At 48.9% G+C, this 23,993-nt stretch overlaps 1 protein-coding gene across 1 annotated transcript in view; it reads left to right on the plus strand.

Annotated features, from left to right (window-relative positions):
* Nucleotides 1-259: 259 nt before the first annotated feature.
* Nucleotides 260-23,993, plus strand: part of MYO1C (myosin IC) — a 457,043-nt gene continuing 433,309 nt past the window's right edge. Inside the window, exon 1 of the mRNA XM_078680174.1 lies at nucleotides 260-368. The gene's annotated coding sequence lies outside the window, so the exon portion shown is untranslated. The remainder of the gene's footprint in view (nucleotides 369-23,993) is intronic.

Genomic DNA, 23,993 nt, shown 5'->3' on the forward strand with positions numbered 1-23,993 from the left:
TCCGGTGTTGGTCTGCCCAGTGATTTTGGGGTTCTAATTGAAACCTCGTTGTGTGGTTCTCAAGGCTTGCTCGTACGACAGTTCGGATTTTCTTTCTAGTATAAAAACTGTTCTAGTCTGCGAGCATCTAAAATGATCATTTAATAGAACACTTCCCAGTGAAACTTTCCAAGCTGGAACAGAGCGCTGCCCCCGCGCCTCAGGTCAGGCAGCCTCCAGGCAGCGCCTGCGGGTCGCCCCCTCTGTCCCGGGCGGGACTGTCAGAGTCGCGTTGAGTTCCGGTCTGAGCCCCGCCCCTCGCGCATGCGCCGTGCAGAGGGAGGGGCCCAGAGTGCCGGCGGCAGAGAAGAGTGGAGTCAGGAGGGCAGGTCAGTGCCGGGGGCTGAGAATGGGAAGTATTGCGGGGTGGGTGAACGTGGGTGAGGGCTGGCACCCATGTATGGGGTCCGTGGCCGAGCACTCCTCAGAGCGCCCCGTCAGTCACTCAACCTCCCACAGAGAACAGACCCTGAGAGTGAATACCCCCCTGGGAGGAGAGAGTGAAGAAAGAATAGCCGCGCGTCATTTGCCTAACAGGGGGGACCCCGTGGAGCATAGTGCCCTCAGAGAGGAGCCCCTCGTGATTAGCTATAGTGAATAGCCTCGCCGCACGAGCCCTGTCCCCGCGCTTTCTGTACACAGTTGTCATGCATGTTCCACTTGTTAAATGCTGTCATTTTGATGAGATGTTTCACTTGCCTTGTGCAAAACGCGTTTCTGTATCGAATGTCCCCTGCTTCACAGTACGTTGGTATCCATGCAGCGACTGCCTTCTACCCCCCCTAAATACTAAATGATACCCAGCAGAATCCCCCCCGGATTTGAGACCTCCACCCAATGTGAAACACTCCCACCCCGAGAGCACCCCACCTCCGAGAGAACCCCCCCAATAACCGCCTTCCATGGTTAATGCACCTTCCGCTGTCAACTCTTCCTTTTGGCAAATAGTGCTGTTTAGAAGGGCTTCTCTACAGTGCTTCGCCTTAATATATTATGTAGCGCTCCCTGCCTTTAAAGCGCTTTAACCCCACTGTTCATTACTTCCTACCGAATGGGCAACACTGAACACTGGCTACCCACCACTGATTAGCCACAGAAAAGAGCCTCAACTAACAAACAGCCCCTTGGGTCAGTGACCCCTATAGGACATGCCCCTCAGTGAAGAATGACTCAGACGAGCCCAATACCATGCCTCCCATCCGGCGCTTTTCTACTATTTTTATAGGGCTAGATCTGTATAACTAAACAAACTCCACTGGAACAATGCCCCTCCCCCCCACACTAAATATCGAACTTTAACTGCCGTCATTCACTCGTTTCCTCTGTGTTGTTTGAAGTTGTGCAATGACGCAGGTGCGCGGCACTTGGGCAGTTCCAGCAGAGAGCGTGAAGAAGGGTTTTCCCTCTTACTTCAGGTCATATTGTACTAGTTTCACCTATTGCCTTTTACCTGTGCCATTCCGTCTTGAGCGTTACTGCCTCGTCAGTGTTGAGCTAGGCAGATCGTTGTGCACATATGCTACTTTGCAAACCAAACTACCTCTATGCCCGGGCCTCTAGTTTAACAGTGGTCAAAGCGCTACAAGAACAAGTCTGCGTTGTCTGTGCGAACAGTTTTCTGTTTTTAAGTCCCAGAAGGTGAATCTAGCTGCAAAAAACAGGGTACAGCTGGTTGGAGTGAGTGGGTACGAATTAACTCTTCAAAGACTGCTGAAAGGGTCATGGGTAAGAGGGGTCGATTCATTGTTTGACAAGAGGTAACACTGATATAAGGGTGAGACTTACCCTAGCGGATACTGCGAGGCTTAGACTAGATAGACGAGGAAGCAGGTGGGATCATGGCTGAATGTTGGGGCCTGGTTTAGAGAGTGATAGAATAGAAGGTAATTTACACCAGAGGATTCTCCGCCTTTCAATTGTTATGCTACAATGTATCTGTCGTAAATCTGGTGGCAAACCTTAAGGTGGAAATGACATTTAAGGGGATAAATTACGCTTGCTCCGCGTTTCAGCTTATTCTGCGAAGCTACACTGTGATTATGAGGTAGTGGAGGACTGAGTTGGTATTGTCCTCTTAATTTTGCGTCAAGGAATGGCAAATTATGTGGTAGCAGAGCTAATTATTTGACAGTGTGATTAGCAGCAACTTGTGAGGCACATTCTGTGCCATTGCTGCCTGGCATGTTAGCCTGCATTTGTATAATAAGGGCCCCGAGAAAGAATTATACGTTCTAATAAATCAAAGTATAGGAGAAAAAAGTTTTACATGTTCACCAGATCCTAGTTAAAATTGTGTTTACCATTAATTCGTCATTTATTTTGAATGGAAGTATAAAAAAAAGTGATGGATGGAATGCCTGAATTAATCTCAGCCACTGGTAATTACTGAACCACATCCCAGTCCATTGTTATTTTGTACCCCATGTCACCTCAGTTTGGACGTTGCCATGTGCAAATCAGTCTAGACCCAGCTCTAGTGGGAAAAGTCCAGCCAAACAGTCAGGCCAGTTCCTCACTGAACTGGAGCACAAGCAACCCAGGACCGATGTTGGCCTTATTAGGGAACATTGGAGCAGGGCCAAGACTAATGTGCATATGTTTCGGTCCAAACTGAAGTGGCATGGTGGGCAAAAAAACGATGGATTGGGATGCGGCGCTGAGAGATTAATTCAGTGGCTGAGATTAATTTAAGCATCCCATCACCTTGTTTTTGATGTCCTTGTTTAGCATGGAAGCACAGGAATGGCATTTTATAAACTTGGTCGTTTTATCTTACAGAGTAAAAGATGGTGTACAACATACATTGTCTAAGGTTTAAGGTTAACACAGTGTAATAATGTATGTTCTATGGAAACACTTCTTTCCATTAAGGACCAGCCCTACAGTACATTGCTTGTTTAATACATTTGTGTTTCATTAGGATAAACTTTATGGGTCACAATATGGTCCCTAGAAAGATGCATCATGTTTGGGATAGTTATGAATCCTGGATGCCCCTTTGAAACAGCTGTTGCTTTGACAACGGTTCTTTTATGTTAACATGAATTTGTATTATCAGTGAAATAAAACATTTCCATGAGGATGCAGGAATGTGCATTTCCCCAGGTCTGAATATCATTTAAGTACTTTAGGTTTTTGTTAACTGCTACAGTCAAAAGCCCTTCCCCAGCTACCTAATTTGGGCGGGAACATCCCAATTGGACAAGATGCCACCTCTTTAATGCCTGAGCACAGAAATCAACAGTTTAAACATGGCTCGTTACATTTTGTCAGGTGCCTTTTGCATTGTGTATGCAGATATGTTTTATAAATTATAATCTTTTTGCCCTGGAAGTAAATTGTTGTTTTTTTAATCAGCAAATCATGCAGTAGATGGTGAGTTGTGTCAAGTGAGGCAAATTAACACCAAAAAATAAATGAGGTATCGGAGATTTCAAGTCACGCATAATACTTTGCAAGCCTGCTGTGATTCAGGCCCTGGGTCGCTGAGGCTGGGTGAACGTCGTTCTGAGATTTCCTAACAAGAAATACAACCTTTTCAACCACAAATTAACATACAAGTTGGACTGTCTGTGGTAAAACAGTGGATGAGTGGGTTAGTGGTGCCAGTGGTAGCAGGGTAGCTGTTCAGAACAGTGTACACGGCAACGTGAGTAATGACCAATTCAGATCATCACATGTGTTTGCAAAGAACAGTGAACTTGGGGCTGTGCATTTTCTCTCTATAAAAGAAAACAATGTTATATATGCATTACATATGACAGACTACAAATCCATGTGACAAATTCATAATGTCTCTATTTTTATGTTGCATCATCCAATAACCAAACACTACACAGACACTCTCGGAGCTCTAAAAATGCGCATTTATTCTAACCAGCGACATACACAGGTATTCCGCTACTGGGCCACGAAGGCTCACACACACACCTCTCTGTGACCTGCGCCTTGCACTGCTGTCCAGTACTGTGACATGGGCAGTGCTCTCGAGATACACCTCCATCTTGACCCGCGCTGTGCATCATGATTCCACTACTGAGACATTATCAAAGCACTCATTGTGCACATCTTTTTGACCTGCCACAGGACTAGGTATCCCACACAGTCACCCTCAAAGGTCTCACGCACAAGGTGCCTCAACCCTGCCTTGAATGATGATCTGATGTCCCAGTTCGGAGTGATGCCTGGATTGCTCGCACTGCACGTATATTTCAGGGTCTTATCATTCGTAGGGCTCTGACATGTAACAGGCACCGCTGTCGCACTAGGGCCCTCCACAGCTGTTGTGTCGCAGGCACTGCTGTCGTCACACTAGGGCCCTCCACAGCTGTTGTCGCAGGCACTGCTGTCGTCACACTAGGGCCCTCCACAGCTGGCATGTCGTAGGCACCGCTGTTGCACTAGCGCCGTCCACAGCTGTCATGTAGCAGGCACCGCTGTCGCACTAGGGCCCTCCACAGCTGGCATGTCGTAGGCACCGCTGTTGCACTAGCGCCGTCCACAGCTGTTGTGTAGCAGGCACCGCTGTTGCACTAGTGCCGTCCACAGCTGTTGTGTAGCAGGCACCACTGTCACCCTAGGGCCCTCCACAGCTGTCATGTAGCAGGCACCGCTGTCACACTAGAGCCCTGAACAGCTGTCGTGTAGCAGGCACCGCTGTCACACTAGGGCCCTGAACAGCTGTCGTGTAGCAGATACCGCTGTCACCCTAGGGCCCTGAACAGCTGTTGTCGCAGGCACTGCTGTCACACTAGGGCCCTGAACAGCTGTCGTGTAGCAGGCACTGCTGTCACCCTAGGGCCCTCCACAGCTGTCGTGTAGCAGGCACCGCTGTGGCACTCGGGCCCTCCACAGCTGTCGTGTAGCAGGCACCGCTGTGGCACTCGGGCCCTCCACAGCTGGCGTGTCGCAGGCACCACTGTCACCCTAGGGCCCTCCACAGCTGTCGTGTAGCAGGCACTGCTGTCACCCTAGGGCCCTCCACAGCTGTCGTGTAGCAGGCACTGCTGTCACACTAGGGCCCTCCACAGCTGTCGTGTCGCAGGCACCACTGTCACCCTAGGCCCTCCACAGCTGTCGTGTCGCAGGCACCACTGTCACCCTAGGGCCCTCCACAGCTGTCATGTAGCAGGCACTGCTGTCGCACTCAGGCCCTCCACAGCTGTCATATAGCAGGCACCACTGTCGCGCTAGGACCCTGAACAGCTGTCGTGTAGCAGGCACCACTGTCACCCTAGGGCCCTCCACGTTTCACTAGCGCCGTCCAGAGCTGTCATGTAGCAGGCACCGGTGTCGCACTAGGGCCCTCCACAGCTGTCATGTAGCAGGCACCGCTGTCGCACTCGGGCCCTCCACAGCTGTTGTGTCGCAGACACTGCTGTCACACTAGGGCCCTCCACAGCTGTCATGTAGCAGGCACCTCTGTCGCACTCGGGGCCCTCCACAGCTGCCATGTAGCAGGCACCGCTGTCGCCCCAGGGCCCTGAATAGCTGTCGTGTAGCAGGCACCGTTGTCACACTCTGGCCCTCCACATCTGTCATGTAGCAGGCACCGCTGTTGCCCTAGGGCCCTGAACAGCTGTCATGTAGCAGGCACCGCTGTCGCACCAGGGCCCTCCACAGCTGTCATGTAGCAGGCACCGCTGTCGCACCCGGGCCCTCCACAGCTGTCATGTAGCAGGCACCGCTGTCGCACCAGGGCCCTCCACAGCTGTCATGTACCAAGCACCGCTGTCACACCAGGGCCCTCCACAGCTGTCCTGTAGCAGGCACCGCTGTCGCACTAGGGCCCTCCACAGCTGTCATGTAGCAGGCACCACTGTCACACAATGGGCCCTGAACAGCTGTCATGTAGCAGGCACCGCTGTCGCACTAGGGCCCTCCACAGCTGTCATGTAGCAGGCACCACTGTCACACTAGGGCCCTGAACAGCTGTCATGTAGCAGGCACCGCTGTCGCACCAGGGCCCTCCACAGCTGTCTTACAATGCACTTAAATTTTTATTTGCACCTTGAACTGGTGTCCCAGTGCTGACGCGCCCACAGAGGTTTCTCTGAAGCAGCTTTGTTCTGTCTTGGGGTGTGTCCTGCAACATTCGTAGGATTCTTAAAAAATATTTTGCCTCAGTGCATTTTTAGTAGGGAGTTGAATCAGGTCCCTCCCTTTGGTAAGAGAAGTTGGGGTGGTCTGTCGACTGCAGAGCTTTACACGTAGGTTCACAGTTTGAAATAAACGCCCAGGTCTGTCCTTTTAAACGATAATATGAGTATCATTGGCTCTTGGTATTAACACCTCACTCTTGTTCACTCTAAAGATGCTGTACAAATGCCTTCTATTTCATCTGCAGGAACACAAGAATGCAACATTAAGTGCAAAAAGACCAGCTTTTGCAGATTAGCGACGGTTCAGAAGTAACCCAATATAGCGAGGTCCAGATTGCCTTTTTAAACCACTCCGCCATTAGTGTTTGCCAATCCGGGTGCGGATATTCCTTAGGCCTGTTGTTCTACTGAATATGTTGGTGCAGCTCTACTTTTTTCTGCAGTAATGAATGACCCTCAAAGCTGGCAAAGGATTGTCGACTGAGCATGGATTCTGCATTTGGAGCAGACTGTAGAGCAAAGGGGTGGTGGTCCTTAAAAGGCATAGCCGCCAGCCTACTAGCTCAGCCTACTCCAAGGGTTTTATACTTTGTCTGATCATTTTATGTATTGATTTATTTAGAAAGCACAAATTCTTCCACAGAGGTAGCTTTTCGACACAGGACTGAGAGGATGATATATTAGAGGGAGACCGGTGAGTTTCTAAAGCACGTCTGAAAGCACTGAGTTCATCAATTCTTCTCAGAAGCAAATTTAGCTCCACCCATGGCCTATGTATGTGTACATCCCTCCAGGGTCTTTATACACGTAGGTACACAGCTTGTCTAAGAGGGGCCAACTGTGGTGACCTCCTTGGCTACTAAACAGTGGTCTTTTTTTATGGCGGGGTCACTGTTGTGGATGGTTTCCTTGACCATTTGATTTTCATCTTGACAGTAGGCTGATCTTGAGGCTGACGAAAGATCATTTAACCATTCAAGGCACTGGAAGCCTCTGCTGGAAATGAATCAATAATTAAGGCAGCAGGGCATGGTGTGCGCTAATTGCTCAGTCACATGCGGCTAAGACTACATTTGCTTGAACTCTGTGAGGGAAATGGGAAACCTAGAAGAACATGGGATGAGCTGGCTTATTGAAAAAAATGATTTTCATTAAAGTTCTGATCTGAGGGTCTGAGCTTCAAGTCTGTGAACTATCCAGAGACCCAGAATTTGAGCTTTCTGTTCTTAATTTCTGCACTTGAATGGTGGACGTGATGGGGCGATGCAGGTTGTAGGCACAAGTTGCTATCCCTGATGGTTTTTATCTCCTCTCGGTGGAAGCTTGCCAGGTTATTAAAAGCTCTGTGGCTGTATTGTGTCTTTGAAGTAGATTTTCCGAGACCATCGATTGATTTATTGTTTGGAAAGCACCATTAGTGTTTGTCTAGTCTGAAAGTTTTTGACTAGGAGAGTAATTGCTTTTCAGCCGAGAGAGCAATATGGTGATGGCAACTGTCTCCTTATAAATAATCCAGTGCGTTTCTTTTAATTTCTCTGCCCCTGACCTGATGATTCTTGGTTTTGAGCAGCTTGAGATTCTTGTTGAGCCAGGGTGCATGAAGCAGATCACTGAAAAATGCACCCCAGCACTGGGACATTAGGAATATGTCACTTAATAGTGCCTTTTGGGAATATGTCACACCACCACCATTCTGATGGTTATTGGGTTTCTACTTGTGGTATCTCCTTACAAGTACTTATGTAAGTCTTATAACGTGACTTCTTTTACCATTGGACTCAGTCAATTGAGTAACTCCTAAAGTCAACCCAAGCATTATTCAAAATAGTAATTTCTATACATGTCTACTTTCCTCTCCAATTATGTTAGCATTTTTTTCTAGGCCTCGCATATCCCACATGTGGTGGTTTCATTCCTGTACCTCCAGGATTCTGATTTTCCCCCAGAGGGCCATGCCAGGCTGACTTGTTCAAAAAGGTCTATGGTCATCTGTCATTGTAGAGAATAATTGATAAGTTTGTGTGTTTAAGAATGCTCTTACCGTGTAGGCAGGGAGCTTGGGGATCGGTGTCTGGAACATTATGTCTTTTGCATCCTGTACTTCTCTCCCTAACCGCTTATAGCTTAGGACAGTGCCATTGTAGTTGTATCCGAGTGACTTTCCTCCCACAAACCCACCAGCAGGTTTGCGATTTCCTGACATCCCATTCATGTCGTTTGACTGTGATGTGGTACTGTTGTCTAGATGGTTGGGCCACTGCTTTTTTCCAAGTCACGCTTCTTGCTGATATCTGGGCTTGTGTATAAATATCCACACGTTCTTTATTTGTTTTTCTCCCAGTTCATCTTCCTACCTTTTTAGGGCAGGCGTTAGACATGATCTTCGGAGTTTACTAAGATTATGTGTATAATATACTTATTTGTAGGGTGCTTTCAGCCCTCGTTATACATTGGTGTGTTATTGTCATTCACATGTTTCTTAACGCCCACTACAGCATCTAGAATGAGGTACTTACTGGGTTGGCCCAGTTCAGCCATTGGCTAACTCTTGTGAGTGATAGCATTCTGCTCTTTCACCAGGATAATATCCGCCCACAAAGTTAATGTCTTCTGTGCCAGGGACTACTATGACAAGGTGTGCTTTTTGAGGGCCAAAAATATTTTTGCTTTTGCTGTTAGCGATGTTTTTTTTTTTTTTTTGATTGATTAGGGCCTGACACCTTGTCCAACCATAAAGTTTTACGAAAATCATGACAAAACAAGTATTGCCTACGCAAGAAGGCTTGCAGCCAAAGCCAGACTCACTGGCTTTGCCAATGCTTGTTTGTCTAGAGGAGTTTTGATGTGTCTGCGAGTCGTGAAGATTTTTAGATTTCAACTGTATTTTTTATTTCCCACTCTTTGGAAGCAAGCCCACATCTAACTTAGTTGGGCTTCTACTAGCTAGTAAATGCACAGCCCAGTGTTGTAGCTGTGAAGTGATGCCATTCGGTTTCTGTGAGGCTGACCTCCTTTTTAGGTTTTGCCTAGCGAAAGCTGCGCTCTGCGCAGCTTTTCGCGCAGGCGAAATCCTGTTGAGAACTGTAGGGTGCTTTGGGTCGGCCCTCGTCATTGATTGGCTGGCTCCGTAAACGGAGCCTTGCCATTGGACGAGGGGCCTGTCCGTCAATGCCGGACCAGACACGGGGGCGTTCCTGACATTCTTTGCCTTTTGCCGACGTCACGCGACGCCGGGAACGCCCCCGAGTCTGGTCCGGCATTGCCGGCACCTCCCTTGCTCTACTGTCATCACCACAACACTGCGCCCATTTTATCCCAAGCTAAACACTCGGAGAGGCGCAGTGACCGGGTCTTTGAAGGCCGCTCTCCCAATGAAAACAAGTTTTCTCTCCGAGTCAGCACGAGCAGGAAGACGAGCAGCGCGCCTCCCAGCTGGCCTCTCGCATCAGCATCCAGAGCTGCCCTGCGCGGTGTGGAGCTTCAGTGGAGCTTCAGAGTGCAGAGTGGAGCTTCAGAGTGGAGCTTCAGAGTGGAGCTTCAGAGTGGAGCTTCAGAGTGGAGCTTCAGAGTGGAGCTTCAGAGTGGAGCTTCAGAGTGGAGCTTCAGAGTGCAGAGTGGAGCTTCAGAGTGGAGCTTCAGAGTGCAGAGTGGAGCTTCAGAGTGCAGATTCAGAGTGGAGCTTCAGAGTGCAGAGTGGAGCTTCAGAGTGCAGATTCAGAGTGGAGCTTCAGAGTGCAGATTCAGAGTGGAGCTTCAGAGTGCAGAGTGGAGCTTCAGAGTGCAGATTCAGAGTGGAGCTTCAGAGTGCAGAGTGGAGCTTCAGAGTGCAGATTCAGAGTGGAGCTTCAGAGTGCAGAGTGGAGCTTCAGAGTGGAGCTTCAGAGTGGAGCTTCAGAGTGGAGCTTCAGAGTGGAGCTTCAGAGTGGAGCTTCAGAGTGGAGCTTCAGAGTGGAGCTTCAGAGTGGAGCTTCAGAGTGCAGCTTCAGAGTGCAGCTTCAGAGTGGAGCTTCAGAGTGGAGCTTCAGAGTGCAGCTTCAGAGTGGAGCTTCAGAGTGCAGAGTGGAGCTTCAGAGTGCAGATTCAGAGTGGAGCTTCAGAGTGCAGAGTGGAGCTTCAGAGTGCAGATTCAGAGTGGAGCTTCAGAGTGCAGAGTGGAGCTTCAGAGTGCAGATTCAGAGTGGAGCTTCAGAGTGCAGAGTGGAGCTTCAGAGTGGAGCTTCAGAGTGCAGAGTGGAGCTTCAGAGTGCAGAGTGGAGCTTCAGAGTGGAGCTTCAGAGTGCAGAGTGGAGCTTCAGAGTGGAGCTTCAGAGTGGAGCTTCAGAGTGGAGCTTCAGAGTGGAGCTTCAGAGTGGAGCTTCAGAGTGGAGCTTCAGAGTGGAGCTTCAGAGTGGAGCTTCAGAGTGGAGAGTGGAGCTTCAGAGTGGAGAGTGGAGCTTCAGAGTGGAGCTTCAGAGTGGAGCTTCAGAGTGGAGAGTGGAGCTTCAGAGTGCAGAGTGGAGCTTCAGAGTGCAGAGTGGAGCTTCAGAGTGCAGATTCAGAGTGGAGCTTCAGAGTGCAGAGTGGAGCTTCAGAGTGGAGCTTCAGAGTGGAGCTTCAGAGTGGAGCTTCAGAGTGGAGCTTCAGAGTGGAGCTTCAGAGTGGAGCTTCAGAGTGGAGCTTCAGAGTGCAGCTTCAGAGTGGAGCTTCAGAGTGCAGCTTCAGAGTGCAGCTTCAGAGTGCAGCTTCAGAGTGCAGAGTGGAGCTTCAGAGTGCAGATTCAGAGTGCAGAGTGGAGCTTCAGAGTGCAGATTCAGAGTGGAGCTTCAGAGTGCAGAGTGGAGCTTCAGAGTGCAGAGTGGAGCTTCAGAGTGCAGAGTGGAGCTTCAGAGTGGAGCTTCAGAGTGGAGCTTCAGAGTGGAGCTTCAGAGTGGAGCTTCAGAGTGGAGCTTCAGAGTGGAGCTTCAGAGTGGAGCTTCAGAGTGGAGCTTCAGAGTGGAGCTTCAGAGTGGAGCTTCAGAGTGGAGCTTCAGAGTGGAGCTTCAGAGTGCAGAGTGGAGCTTCAGAGTGCAGATTCAGAGTGGAGCTTCAGAGTGCAGCTTCAGAGTGGAGCTTCAGAGTGCAGAGTGGAGCTTCAGAGTGCAGATTCAGAGTGGAGCTTCAGAGTGCAGAGTGGAGCTTCAGAGTGCAGATTCAGAGTGGAGCTTCAGAGTGCAGAGTGGAGCTTCAGAGTGCAGATTCAGAGTGGAGCTTCAGAGTGCAGAGTGGAGCTTCAGAGTGCAGATTCAGAGTGGAGCTTCAGAGTGCAGAGTGGAGCTTCAGAGTGGAGCTTCAGAGTGCAGAGTGGAGCTTCAGAGTGCAGAGTGGAGCTTCAGAGTGGAGCTTCAGAGTGCAGAGTGGAGCTTCAGAGTGCAGAGTGGAGCTTCAGAGTGGAGCTTCAGAGTGCAGAGTGGAGCTTCAGAGTGGAGCTTCAGAGTGGAGCTTCAGAGTGGAGCTTCAGAGTGGAGCTTCAGAGTGGAGCTTCAGAGTGGAGCTTCAGAGTGGAGCTTCAGAGTGGAGCTTCAGAGTGCAGAGTGGAGCTTCAGAGTGCAGAGTGGAGCTTCAGAGTGCAGAGTGGAGCTTCAGAGTGCAGATTCAGAGTGGAGCTTCAGAGTGCAGATTCAGAGTGGAGCTTCAGAGTGGAGCTTCAGAGTGGAGCTTCAGAGTGGAGCTTCAGAGTGGAGCTTCAGAGTGTAGCTTCAGAGTGTAGCTTCAGAGTGTAGCTTCAGAGTGTAGCTTCAGAGTGGAGCTTCAGAGTGGAGCTTCAGAGTGGAGCTTCAGAGTGGAGCTTCAGAGTGGAGCTTCAGAGTGGAGCTTCAGAGTGCAGATTCAGAGTGGAGCTTCAGAGTGGAGCTTCAGAGTGGAGCTTCAGAGTGGAGCTTCAGAGTGGAGCTTCAGAGTGGAGCTTCAGAGTGGAGCTTCAGAGTGGAGCTTCAGAGTGGAGCTTCAGAGTGGAGCTTCAGAGTGGAGCTTCAGAGTGGAGCTTCAGAGTGGAGCTTCAGAGTGGAGCTTCAGAGTGGAGATTCAGAGTGGAGCTTCAGAGTGCAGAGTGGAGCTGCAGATTCAGAGTGGAGCTGCAGATTCAGAGTGGAGCTGCAGAGTGCAGATTCAGAGTGCAGAGTGGAGCTTCAGAGTGCAGATTCAGAGTGCAGAGTGGAGCTTCAGAGTGCAGATTCAGAGTGCAGAGTGGAGCTTCAGAGTGCAGATTCAGAGTGGAGCATCAGAGTGCAGATTCAGAGTGGAGCTTCAGAGTGCAGAGTGGAGCTTCAGAGTGCAGAGTGGAGCTTCAGAGTGCAGATTCAGAGTGGAGCTTCAGAGTGCAGAGTGGAGCTTCAGAGTGCAGATTCAGAGTGGAGCTTCAGAGTGCAGAGTGGAGCTTCAGAGTGGAGCTTCAGAGTGCAGAGTGGAGCTTCAGAGTGCAGAGTGGAGCTTCAGAGTGCAGAGTGGAGCTTCAGAGTGCAGAGTGGAGCTTCAGAGTGCAGAGTGGAGCTTCAGAGTGCAGAGTGGAGCTTCAGAGTGGAGCTTCAGAGTGCAGAGTGGAGCTTCAGAGTGCAGAGTGGAGCTTCAGAGTGGAGCATCAGAGTGGAGCATCAGAGTGGAGCATCAGAGTGGAGCATCAGAGTGGAGCATCAGAGTGGAGCATCAGAGTGGAGCTTCAGAGTGGAGCTTCAGAGTGGAGCTTCAGAGTGGAGCTTCAGAGTGGAGCTTCAGAGTGGAGCTTCAGAGTGGAGCTTCAGAGTGGAGCTTCAGAGTGGAGCTTCAGAGTGGAGCTTCAGAGTGGAGCTTCAGAGTGGAGCTTCAGAGTGGAGCTTCAGAGTGGAGCTTCAGAGTGGAGCTTCAGAGTGGAGCTTCAGAGTGGAGCTTCAGAGTGGAGCTTCAGAGTGCAGCTTCAGAGTGGAGCTTCAGAGTGCAGAGTGGAGCTTCAGAGTGCAGCTTCAGAGTGCAGAGTGGAGCTTCAGAGTGCAGAGTGGAGCTTCAGAGTGCAGAGTGGAGCTTCAGAGTGCAGAGTGGAGCTTCAGAGTGGAGCTTCAGAGTGTCAAGAGCAATGCCAATAGCTCTAACTTTAACAAAGGCAAAACCATTGCATTGTAAATGCTTGTTAAGGGTCTTGAAGGCTCTAAGGCCCAGATCCTCGTATACCAGTCTGATGCAGCCCGTGGTTGTCCATTCTTGGAAAACAAATAGTTTTGTAAACTCTCAGGACCACAATTCAGGGAAATTCTTTATCTGCACATGCTGGCAGCCTTCCAGCAAGTTGTCGGGTAGGGATTTTGGGGTTCAATGGAGAGGGGAAGAGGTTTGGAAGGGGGTGGGGAGGGGTCGTCTTCAGGGCTTCGTTGTGAAATCTAATCATCATTTATTGTCAGACGCACTTCTGCGAGGAAAGAGTTTCCGTTTTATTGACTGTAAAAATACAAATATATTTCTTTTTTTCTTATCTTTCTCTCTATTTGTATTCACTTTTTAACCGTTGGGTATCACACTAGCTTCCCCACTGTTCTCAAACATGCACACTCGCCTCCCATGATGGGGGGATGTTAAACACTCTGCTTAGACCCTCTGTAGTTTCGTTTGTCTTGTGAGTGACCGCGGATTCTCTGAGAACTGTGGCACTGGCAGTATACTCGGGCTGTCTGCGCCATCACTCTCGCTCGGTCTGCAGCATACACTCACAGTCTAGCACTCACTTTTGTTGCCAAGTATGGAAGCCTCGGTTGCTCTTGCGCGCTTTCTTCTGCACTCTCTTGGATGGGTTTGCTTTCCCTCCCACGCTTTCTTTACGTTGATCACTCTTCTCTGCAGGCAATCACATAACCTCTCACAAAGGCGCACTCTCCCATGGAGGCGAGCGGCCAACACTTCACTCGGCGGTGTGAGCGGGTTACTGTTGTCATGAACATGAAGGCTGTGAGCCTAAAAAATAAGTAAGAATTACAAAAAACGCTCACGTCTTCATGGCAGCCATTACTTTTTCTTACTCTGCCCTTACCACTCTTGCAATTTCTTTTCTTACTGTCCTTCCCAATCTTTCTACCACTTTTTGTTACAACTCGTTCCCACTCTTTCTGTTACTCTGTCACTCCGTTCTTTCCACTCATTCTGTGGCTTTCTTTATCCATCCTCCCCACTTGTTCAACTACTTTCCTGCTCTGCCCTTCCCACTTCAATTGTCTTTCTATTACTCTGTTACTCCGCCCTTCCCACTCTCTGTTACTTTCCTACTGTTCCCTTCCCACTCTTTCTATCTCTGTCCCGCCCTCTCTATGACTTTCTCCCTGCCTGTCTTTCTCTCGCTCTTGCTCCCTCTTTCTCTTGCTTGCTCTCCCACACAGGCCACGTCCTTGGCAGGAGAGCTGTGTGTAAGCTGCTTTGCTTCAGCCATTGCCTCGTTCGTTGAGTCCTGTGTGCCTCGCGCCCGGCCGCCCTCTTGAATTGGATAGGTGTATCGCAAGGAATGTACCATTTGCCCGGAGCGGAGACTTCCACGAGTCCCATATCTTGCCTGTGCAGATCGCTATCGGAAGGTGCGGTGTTCCTTCCGCCCTGGGCAGCGTGCCCGGCACATCAGTGGAAAGTGCACTACACAGCCACACTCATTAGTGGCCAGACCCATATCAAAGGATGTCTTTCTCTTTTGAGGTGCACAAAAGTCCCAATAAAAATATCATGTTCTGTTTGGAAATGTCGGTGGTCATATTTTCGTGTCCATCTTTGCATAGATTTATTACTGCACGCATGAGTGAATAGCCATTTAAATGCTTTGTTTAGGTACAAAAACAAAGGAAGACCTATTGTGGATGAATATACCAATGTACTTTCAAATGCTGTGAGATTAAACAGCATGCCATGTACATGTTTACAAGTTAGGAACAATTCGGTGCTAAGCGGGAGAAAAGACAATGCAGAACAAGTTAGTGGCCCCTATAGATTACAAGGGCAACCATCAATTGTTTTAGCCACATTTTAGACAGTTTATCAAACTGATGGCAGAGGTGCATTAAGATCAACATTGTAAACTTTAGGTCAAAATAAGACAGGGCCTTCATCAGGAAAAAATGAGGCGGCCATAGTTGAGGTGGGCCTTAGCTAGACCTATCAATGGGGAAAGCTGTAGGCGGCGCAATGGTGTCACAGGGTAATAAATTGTGGACTTGACACAAAGTAAATAAGGGCAGTCTATAGATGGGCTCCATTAAGCTGATCAGCGGCCTGCTCGAGTTTGAGGGAGTGAATGGCCGTTCCCTGTTTCTCTAGCCCTATTCCAATCTATGGCCCCTTCTGTCTCTGTGGCTTTCTTCTGCAGCATGGTCTTGATTGTGCATCAGGCATAATTTGAAACTTTACGTCTACCAGCACTTCACGGAGCTTGTGCTGGTTTGTAATCCGGTCTACATTCTGTATGCTTCCTTGCTTGCTGGCTATCCCTGTAAGACGGTCACAAGCTACAAACCTTCATTAGATGCTTCTAGGGCACATGCGCGGAAGGGCCATGACGCGTGCAGCCCCCTTCCACGCTCGAGTACTGACGGGAAAGTTCTGACCCTTGTTTGGAATACATATTTTATTTATCTGTCCCACACTGTTGAAATGTTATTGTTTAATAAACCGTTATACTCTACCCCTTTCCTGTGGCACCTTTCTTGAGGGGTCTTTGTCTTCAGCAGTACCAGCCATCAAAGGTTAGTGCAGCAACTAGAAGCGAACCCATTAACACTTCATTTGTGGGCTGCTGTTTTCATATCTATTTGATGTTTTCATAGTGCACTCATTCCACTCCGGAGGTCTTACAGAAGGTAAAGAACGAAGATGACCAGAGTCTATATGGAAGTGTAGCCCACCGCCAGTTTCTACCCTTAGTTGGTGACCCACCCACAGGCAGGTATGAGGAGATGGGTTTCAGCCTATGCCAGAATGTAGAAATTCAGGTTTGTACCTGGAAGATAGATGACTGTGTTGGGTGAGCCTTTTACGTAGAGCGGTTCCCCGTGTAACCATTTCTATTTTGCCAGGCATGCGTACCAGTAGATTGTGGGTACTGTAGGCACAGGAAAAAGGTGATACATGTTGCTGTCAATTAAAATGTATTGTTAGCTAAGGGCCCTCAAAGGCATATTTAAATTGTATGCGTGGCCCTCCATGCTGCTGAAGGGCATATGGAATTACAAGAAGATAAGAAAATGCTTTGTTAAAATGTTTTCCATGTTAATTCCCTCCCTCCTGATGCTCCCTTACAAAGTTGACTGTGTGTAGGACAGGCTCCTCACTTGTCAACCACCCTCCAACCAATCCTACCTCGTGTTTTTTTTGTGTGTATGTGTGTGTGAACCGTGGTAAGATGATGGAGCACATTCTCATAAAGTTTGCACAATAGTCATCACTTAATCTCTGAATTCACTGGCCCATACCGCACCTTTAACTCTACCACTTACCCTAAGGAATTCTGAAACTCGCTAGAGGCTTACTTCACTGCAAAAGCTAAAAATGTTTAGACACAGTTTCATCTGATAGCAACTAGAAACGAGACCCCTTGCTAATCATGACAACTCTACCTCCACCACTATACTACCAAAACTAAGTTAGTTTAACATGCTTTCCATAAAGTACTTTGCTGAACTAATCAAGACTACCCTCATGTCGGGCTCACCTGCTGTCCTTTGCCCTCATGCCCCAAAATATTTGTAAAACATCCTCTTAGGTGATGCACCCTAGTGTTCATGAACACATCACTGTAAACCACAGGATTCTACAATTAGCTAAAAATATCCTACATAAAGCTAACCCTAAATCAAAGGCTTGGCCTGTCGAACCCTGTAGGCTTCAGGCATGTTTGAAATGGATCCTTCTCATGGAAGCTTATTAACAAAGCCTCAGGTCCCTAACTTCATAGAACAAAACCTCCTTCAGACCGACAGACAGGTTTCCTAACTAGAAGAAGAACTGAAACTGCACTAATTGCAGTCTGGGCTGACCTCTAGCACTGTCGGTACCAATGTCCCGTTCGACCTGGCATTTCTTTTTGACATGGCTGATCACCAGCTACTGCTCCTCAACCAATTACATAGGTATCCAAGGCACTGCACTTAACTGGCTCAAATCTTACCTTGGAGAGATTGTCGCCATCCCTTCTTCCTGCTCACTAACATCCCATAACCAGGTGGTGGCCCTCAAAACGTGCCTCATTGTATATCGTTCCACAATCTCAGAGTTTGTCAATTAATTAATTCTTACCTGCTACAACCAATCTAACAACTCGCAGACCATACTAAAACTGGAAAAACCTTCTGGCCTGGATTGGAAGTCTGTAATGTCAATGCCTTCAGCCAATAGACAACTGAATGCCACTGAACCACTTGCAATCCTGCTTCTCAGAAAAGGAGATCCTCACTTTTGGCACAGTTCAAAATACAGCCTCTTCATCACACAGCATCAGCAAAAGAAAAAAGAAAAAAAGAGTGCCTAGGCATGGCTGCTTTAGGTGGTAGTCATTTTGTATACGTGAGCCTACATCCCCAGGCATGCGTGTGCCTACCGAATGATGCTGATGAAGTTTTCCTTTTTTTAATATACTCGTTCAAGATGGTGGACAGTATTTAAAAGTGTTTTGTTATTTCAGTGCAAAGGTGTAAAATAAAAAAGGACAACACAGTTAAGGTGCAATGGAGGAGCGAGTGGGGGAGGAGGGGGGAAAAGCCTCACGCCAGGGAGAGAGTAACATGGGAGTTTGGAAGAATCATAGGATGAAAAGAACAACACAGAGGATGGGGGAGCAACAGACGAGAGCAGCACATGATGGAGAGTAACATGGGGTTGAGGGACAAGCACACGAGGAAGAGTTCAACATGGATCCCTGAGGCAGAGGCGTTTTGGGGTGCAAGGGGCACAAGTGGGAGAGCCAGCAGAGCATGAGGAACAGAGCATTACGAGGGTGAAAATATTGTGATTTGGCAGGGGAGACGCACACAAGAGAGAGAGCTGGAAAAAAACACTCACTCTCTGGAAATACTTAACCAGAACGAAAAAGTAGGTCCCTTAATTTGAGTGGTGGAAGGCTAGAAGTCAGGCAATCAAGCGGATGGAACATAGGCTATGCTCCAGGGGAGGGACAAACGTACGAACACGAAGGCAAGCCATTGAGTAAGAACCAATCAAACGTGAGTGATAAGAAGGCCAATAAATGGTAAGCAGTGGGTGGGCTTCAAATACACAGTAGATATACTGCAACCAGACAGCTTGTGCTGATAAACGAGACCTAAAAATTAGGATACTCACAGATAATTCATAAAAACAATAGCAACTTGGTAGTGCCCTAAAATAACATTAAAAAACATCTGGTATGAATATCTAAGCCACAATCCCTTCTCTCACACTATTTTTGCTCCTCCCCTCATATTTATTTTATTTTGAAAGTTTTATATAGCGCGAACAAGATCTTTGCAGATATCAGTGCTTTACAAGGACAAGGGGGTGATAGAATAATAGAATGTAATAGTTGGGGTAGTTGGGTACAAGGTGCATAGTTACATAGGTAGGTCAAAATACAAGAGGTAGGTCAAAGTTGAGGTAGTGTAGGTACAAGGTGCATAGTCAAACAGGTGCGCCAATAATATAAAAGTATAAAAAGAAGGAGCATATACTTGTTTAAGCGTGCTTAAATGCTTTTGGAGATAGCATAAATGTAGGCATAGTTGAGGTAGGTGAGTACAGGGTGTATAGTCACACAGGTGTATCAGTAGTACAAGAGTAGGAATAGTTGAGGTGGTGTAGGTACAGTATGCAAAGTCAGACAGGTGCGTCAACAATATAAAAATATACAATGAGGGAACATATACAATCAAATAAGTCGATAATACAAGTAATACAAATAGTCGAAGGGGTCAGGCAGATTCTTGAGAAGTACAGAATAACAGATCATGTGTATTTAGCCATGAGGATCGCTTTTACTTCTTTCTTAAAAAGTCTGTTGGAGGAGATGAGCCTGGTTTCAGGAGGGAGTGAGTTCCAGATCCTGGGCGCCATTCCTGAGAAGGAGCGTTTATAGGTTTTTTTCCTTCCGAAATCTTCGAGGCTTCAGCAGAAGATTGTTTGTGCTTCTGGTAGTTTCTGATGGGGGCAGGAGCTCTGCTTGTGGCTGAGGGGGCGGGAGCTCTGCCTGCGGCTGATGGGGGCGGGAGCTCTGCCTGCGGCTGATGGGGGCGGGAGCTCTGCCTGCGGCTGATGGGGGCGGGAGCTCTGCCTGCGGCTGATGGAGGCGGGAGCTCTGCCTGCGGCTGGAGCTCTGCCCGCGGCTGATGGGGGCGGGAGCTCTGCCTGTGGCTGATGGGGCAGGAACTCTCTGCCTGTGGCTGATGGGGCGGGAGCTCTGCCTGCGGCTGATGGGGGCGGGAGCTCTGCCTGCGGCTGATGGGGGCGGGAGCTCTGCCTGCGGCTGATGGGGGCGGGAGCTCTGCCTGCGGCTGATGGGGGCGGGAGCTCTGCCTGAGGCTGATGGGGCGGGAGCTCTGCCTGTGGCTGATGGGGCGGGAGCTCTGCCTGTGGCTGAGGGGACGGGAGCTCTGCTTGTGGCTGAGGGGGCGGGAGCTCTGCTTGTGGCTGAGGGGGCGGGAGCTCTGCCTGCGGCTGAGGGGACGGGAGCTCTGCCTGAGGCTGATAGGGCGGGAGCTCTGCCTGTGGCTGAGGGGACGGGAGCTCTGCCTGTGGCTGAGGGGACGGGAGCTCTGCCTGCGGCTGATGGGGGCGAGAGTTCTGCTTGTGGCTGATGGGGGCGGGAGCTCTGCCTGTGGCTGATGGGGCGGGAACCCTCTGCCTGTGGCTGATGGGGGCGGGAGCTCTGCCTGCGGCTGATGGGGGCGGGAGCTCTGCCTGCGGCTGATGGGGGCGGAAGCTCTGCCTGCGGCTGATGGGGGCGGAAGCTCTGCTTGTGGCTGATGGGGCGGGAGCTCTGCTTGTGGCTGAGGGGGCGGGAGCTCTGCTTGTGGCTGAGGGGGCGGGAGCTCTGCCTGCGGCTGATGGGGGCGAGAGTTCTGCTTGTGGCTGATGGGGACGGGAGCTCTGCCTGTGGCTGATGGGGTGGGAACCCTCTGCCTGTGGCTGATGGGGCGGGAGCTCTGCCTGCAGCTGATGGGGGCAGGAGCTCTGCTTGCGGCTGATGGGGCGGGAGCTGTGCTTGTGGCTGAGGGGGGCGGGAGCTCTGCCTTGAGAGGAAGAGGTAGCACTGTTGTCTATGCGCATTATGGGCAGGAGCTCTATGTATGACATGAAAGAGGCAGATGACGTTAACTCCTAACACTACTCCCCCCACCACCTGCTTTGGGGGCGCAGTTGTACTTACCGTTAACTGTATGTGGCGCGCTGGTGCCGTCCGCCGCCGCAGCTCTGCCGATGAAGTGGGAGAGCCAGCAGAGCATGAGGAACAGAGCATTACGAGGGTGAAAATATTGTGATTTGGCAAGGGAGAAGCACACAAGAGAGAGAGCTGGAAAAAAACACTCACTCTCTGGAAATACTTAACCAGAACGAAAAAAGTAGGTCCCTTAATTTGAGTGGTGGAAGGCTAGAAGTCAGGCAATCAAGCGGATGGAACATAGGCTATGGCTCCAGGGGAGGGACAAACGTACGAAGGCAAGCCATTGAGTAAGAACCAATCAAACGTGAGTGATAAGAAGGCCAATAAATGGTAAGCAGTGGGTGGGCTTCAAATACACAGTAGATATACTGCAACCAGACAGCTTGTGCTGATAAACGAGACCTAAAAATTAGGATACTCACAGATAATTCATAAAAGCAATAGCAACTTGGTAGTGCCCTAAAATAACATTAAAAAACATCTGGTATGAATATCTAAGCCACAATCCCTTCTCTCACACTATTTTTGCTCCTCCCCTCATAATATAATGCACTGTGAAAGCACATCTCCAGAACTCATACACAACAGCAAAACATGCCACTTGAATCACATTAAAACCAACCAGAGTCGCTGGAAGTAGGAATGTGTGGGGTGCTGTAGCACTGCCAAAATAACCATGCTCGGGTGAAAAAGTGAATGAGCAATATAGATGGGTTTCTATCTTGACTCATTTCCTGTGCATTCAAATATCGAAGTCATGTGTAAAGCTATGTATTATGTCAAATCACTGCTGATTGTTTTACCAAGGAGATTGGGATTTACTTTTTCTCTGAAAATTGAAAGGCTTTCGTAAACAAAACGTGAGAATCTTGCCGGGGTACAGACAGTGTGAAAGGATAGGCTGTAGGATGTCATTTTTAAACAAAACAAATGTTAGATATTGGTAAATGACCTGCATAAATATTTCAAAATATCTGTGCAATTACTAGGAAAGTACACCTGGAGCACATATTTTGTAATTCTGAATTGATTAAAAAAAGATTTTAATTAGATCAAAAATCTAGACAATTTACCTAGTGATGCGCAAATGATAAATATTGTCTGAAACCCTAATTCCACATATTAACTTTTGTGTGCTATATAGTTTTATCAGTACAGCTGCACGACTGTGCCAATTTAGTGGCCATTTCAATGGGAAAAGTGCTGCCTGTAAATGACAGTGCTCTATCACACCCCGTTTCCGTAATATATTTACGACAATGCTCCAAAATGCACCACCATCTACATACTACACCATTACCACTCCTGGAGTATTGGCATGGCTGATTTGTTCCACTTATTGTTTGTGTGACGCTTGGATTTTCATAATGACTCTGACCTCATTGATTCCAGCTCTGCGAAGAGTTCCTGCACCACTGAAACCAAGGCTGTACAACTATGACGTAAACAGCACATATTTTTCCAGACCCAGAGTGCTTTGGGCCTCAGTGGGATATGGGAGCACTTATTAAATACCAGTACATTACAGTGTACAGTACTTCTAACATTTGCTCAGTGGAATAGAAGTCCAATCCCGGGATCAGATTGATAACCCCTGATTGGAACTGCACATTCCTTAGGAAGGAACAGCGTGGACAGGCTGGACACGCGAGGCGGGGAGGCGAGTGTGCAGGGGGGGGGGGGGTCGGTAGGCTGGGGGGGGTGGGCTGAGGCTGGACAATAAATGCAGAACTTTAACTGAGCTTTATTTGTAGCAGCGATAGGATAAACGTGCATGGGAAGGAGTGTCCACAGAGCAGGAGGGGTGGGCACAGGGTCGCAGACAGGCTTGGAGCTGAGCTTGAGCCGCAGGTTCACTCCAGTGAGCCTGCAGCACCACGCATGCGCAGTGCAGGCCCCTGCTAACCAGAGCTGAGTAAACTGAGCTCGGCTTCCACTGCCCGCATCAGTTACAGGGAAGAAAGGGAAGGCCGCTCCTGTGCTGGAAGCTCAGCGACATACAACACGAACACAACACAAGACACAATTGTAACACGAGGTCAGAGGGTCAGCCAGGGACACCCCTGGACCCGAAGCAGGAGTCCGTCCGCCGGGATACCTCGCTGGGGATTCTAGCAAATGAAACCAGGTATCTTTCTCTTGGGAAACAGGAGTGACCGGGCGGTGGCCACAGGTTAAAAGACCTAGTGACCAATTGAACTTTAATGCTAATAAGGCCTGGGATGGGCGCTTAAGAAAAGAAATTGACAAAAAAAACGGATAAAGCTGTGTGTGCAGAAAGCACAAGGATATTTTATTGATAGTCTCAAAATACATGGATAATTAGAACGTGCCATAAGCGAACAATGCGCTGCTGGCACAGGAAACATACAGGCACATACTGTGCCCAGCAAACAACAGGGACGGCAATGCGCTAGTGAAAACTGACTACACATACACAGGTGCTTCTCACCGGGTATGTAACCAGCAGTGTGCAGCTGGAAGAAAATGACAGTGCTTTGTACCACAGCAGATTAGAGGAAAATAGCAATATCCTATTGGTACAGAGAGCAGGCAGAAGAAGGCAGTACCCATATGGCACACTGAATAGGTGGAAGAGCAACCACCTGCCAAAAAAGCTGAATGAGTTTAGCTGACCCGGAAACGGATTTGAAACACCCACTTTAGAGGTGGCATCGGAGTCAGACAGAAACGGGCATTGCCTGGTGGTCCTTCATGAGTTTGTGGTGGGGTTGGCAGGCTCGCAGTGAGCTGAGGCTGGTGTGGATCTGACTTCGGGTGGGCTGTGTAAACCCGCCCCATCCTACCAGGACGTTCATGGTGGCATCGTATAGGGCTCCGGGTAGGTTCATGTATGTACCAGACTGGCTCCTAGTCTGGGCTGGGTTTGTGGCACACCTCATTGCTGTACAGGCAGTTGTGGTATCTATGGTTTGGAGTTTTAGGCTATCTTTATTCTCAACTTGTCTCTATTGTTTAGAATGCCTCTTAAGGTTCTATGCTTGATGTTCTATCTGTTGTCAGTTACTGCCTGACTCCTGTTACTAGCTGACGTGCTTCGTGTTTGCTGTGAAGGATCTACATTAAAGAACCTACATTCTTCACCAGTCTTCTCTCCGCCTTTCATTGAAGACAAGATCTAACATTTGGCGACGTTTGGGATTTATTCCTTCACATTTCCAGCATTCGCTAAAGCACTGGGAGACCTACTCAACGACCCGAGTGCGCTTGAACTTTTCCTTGAAGAAGCGCTCATTCTACATACAAGGTCGTATGAAAAATCTTAATTTCAGACAGTTCCTACCTGTCCAGAGCCACTTAATCCTCGTTGCGCATTTCAATTTCTTGAACGAGCTTCCGCTCGAGCGCCACAAAGACTCCACGTTCCTGCCGCTCGAGCGATTCACGGCTTGAGCATTCTATCGAACGTACCCTGAGTCTTTTCTCCCTGCCATCCTCGTCTCTTCCTCCCAGTCAGCTGATGTCGTCATAAC

The sequence above is a fragment of the Lissotriton helveticus genome, chromosome 3_1, assembly GCF_964261635.1.
Source record: "Lissotriton helveticus chromosome 3_1, aLisHel1.1, whole genome shotgun sequence".
Lineage (NCBI taxonomy): Eukaryota > Metazoa > Chordata > Amphibia > Caudata > Salamandridae > Lissotriton > Lissotriton helveticus.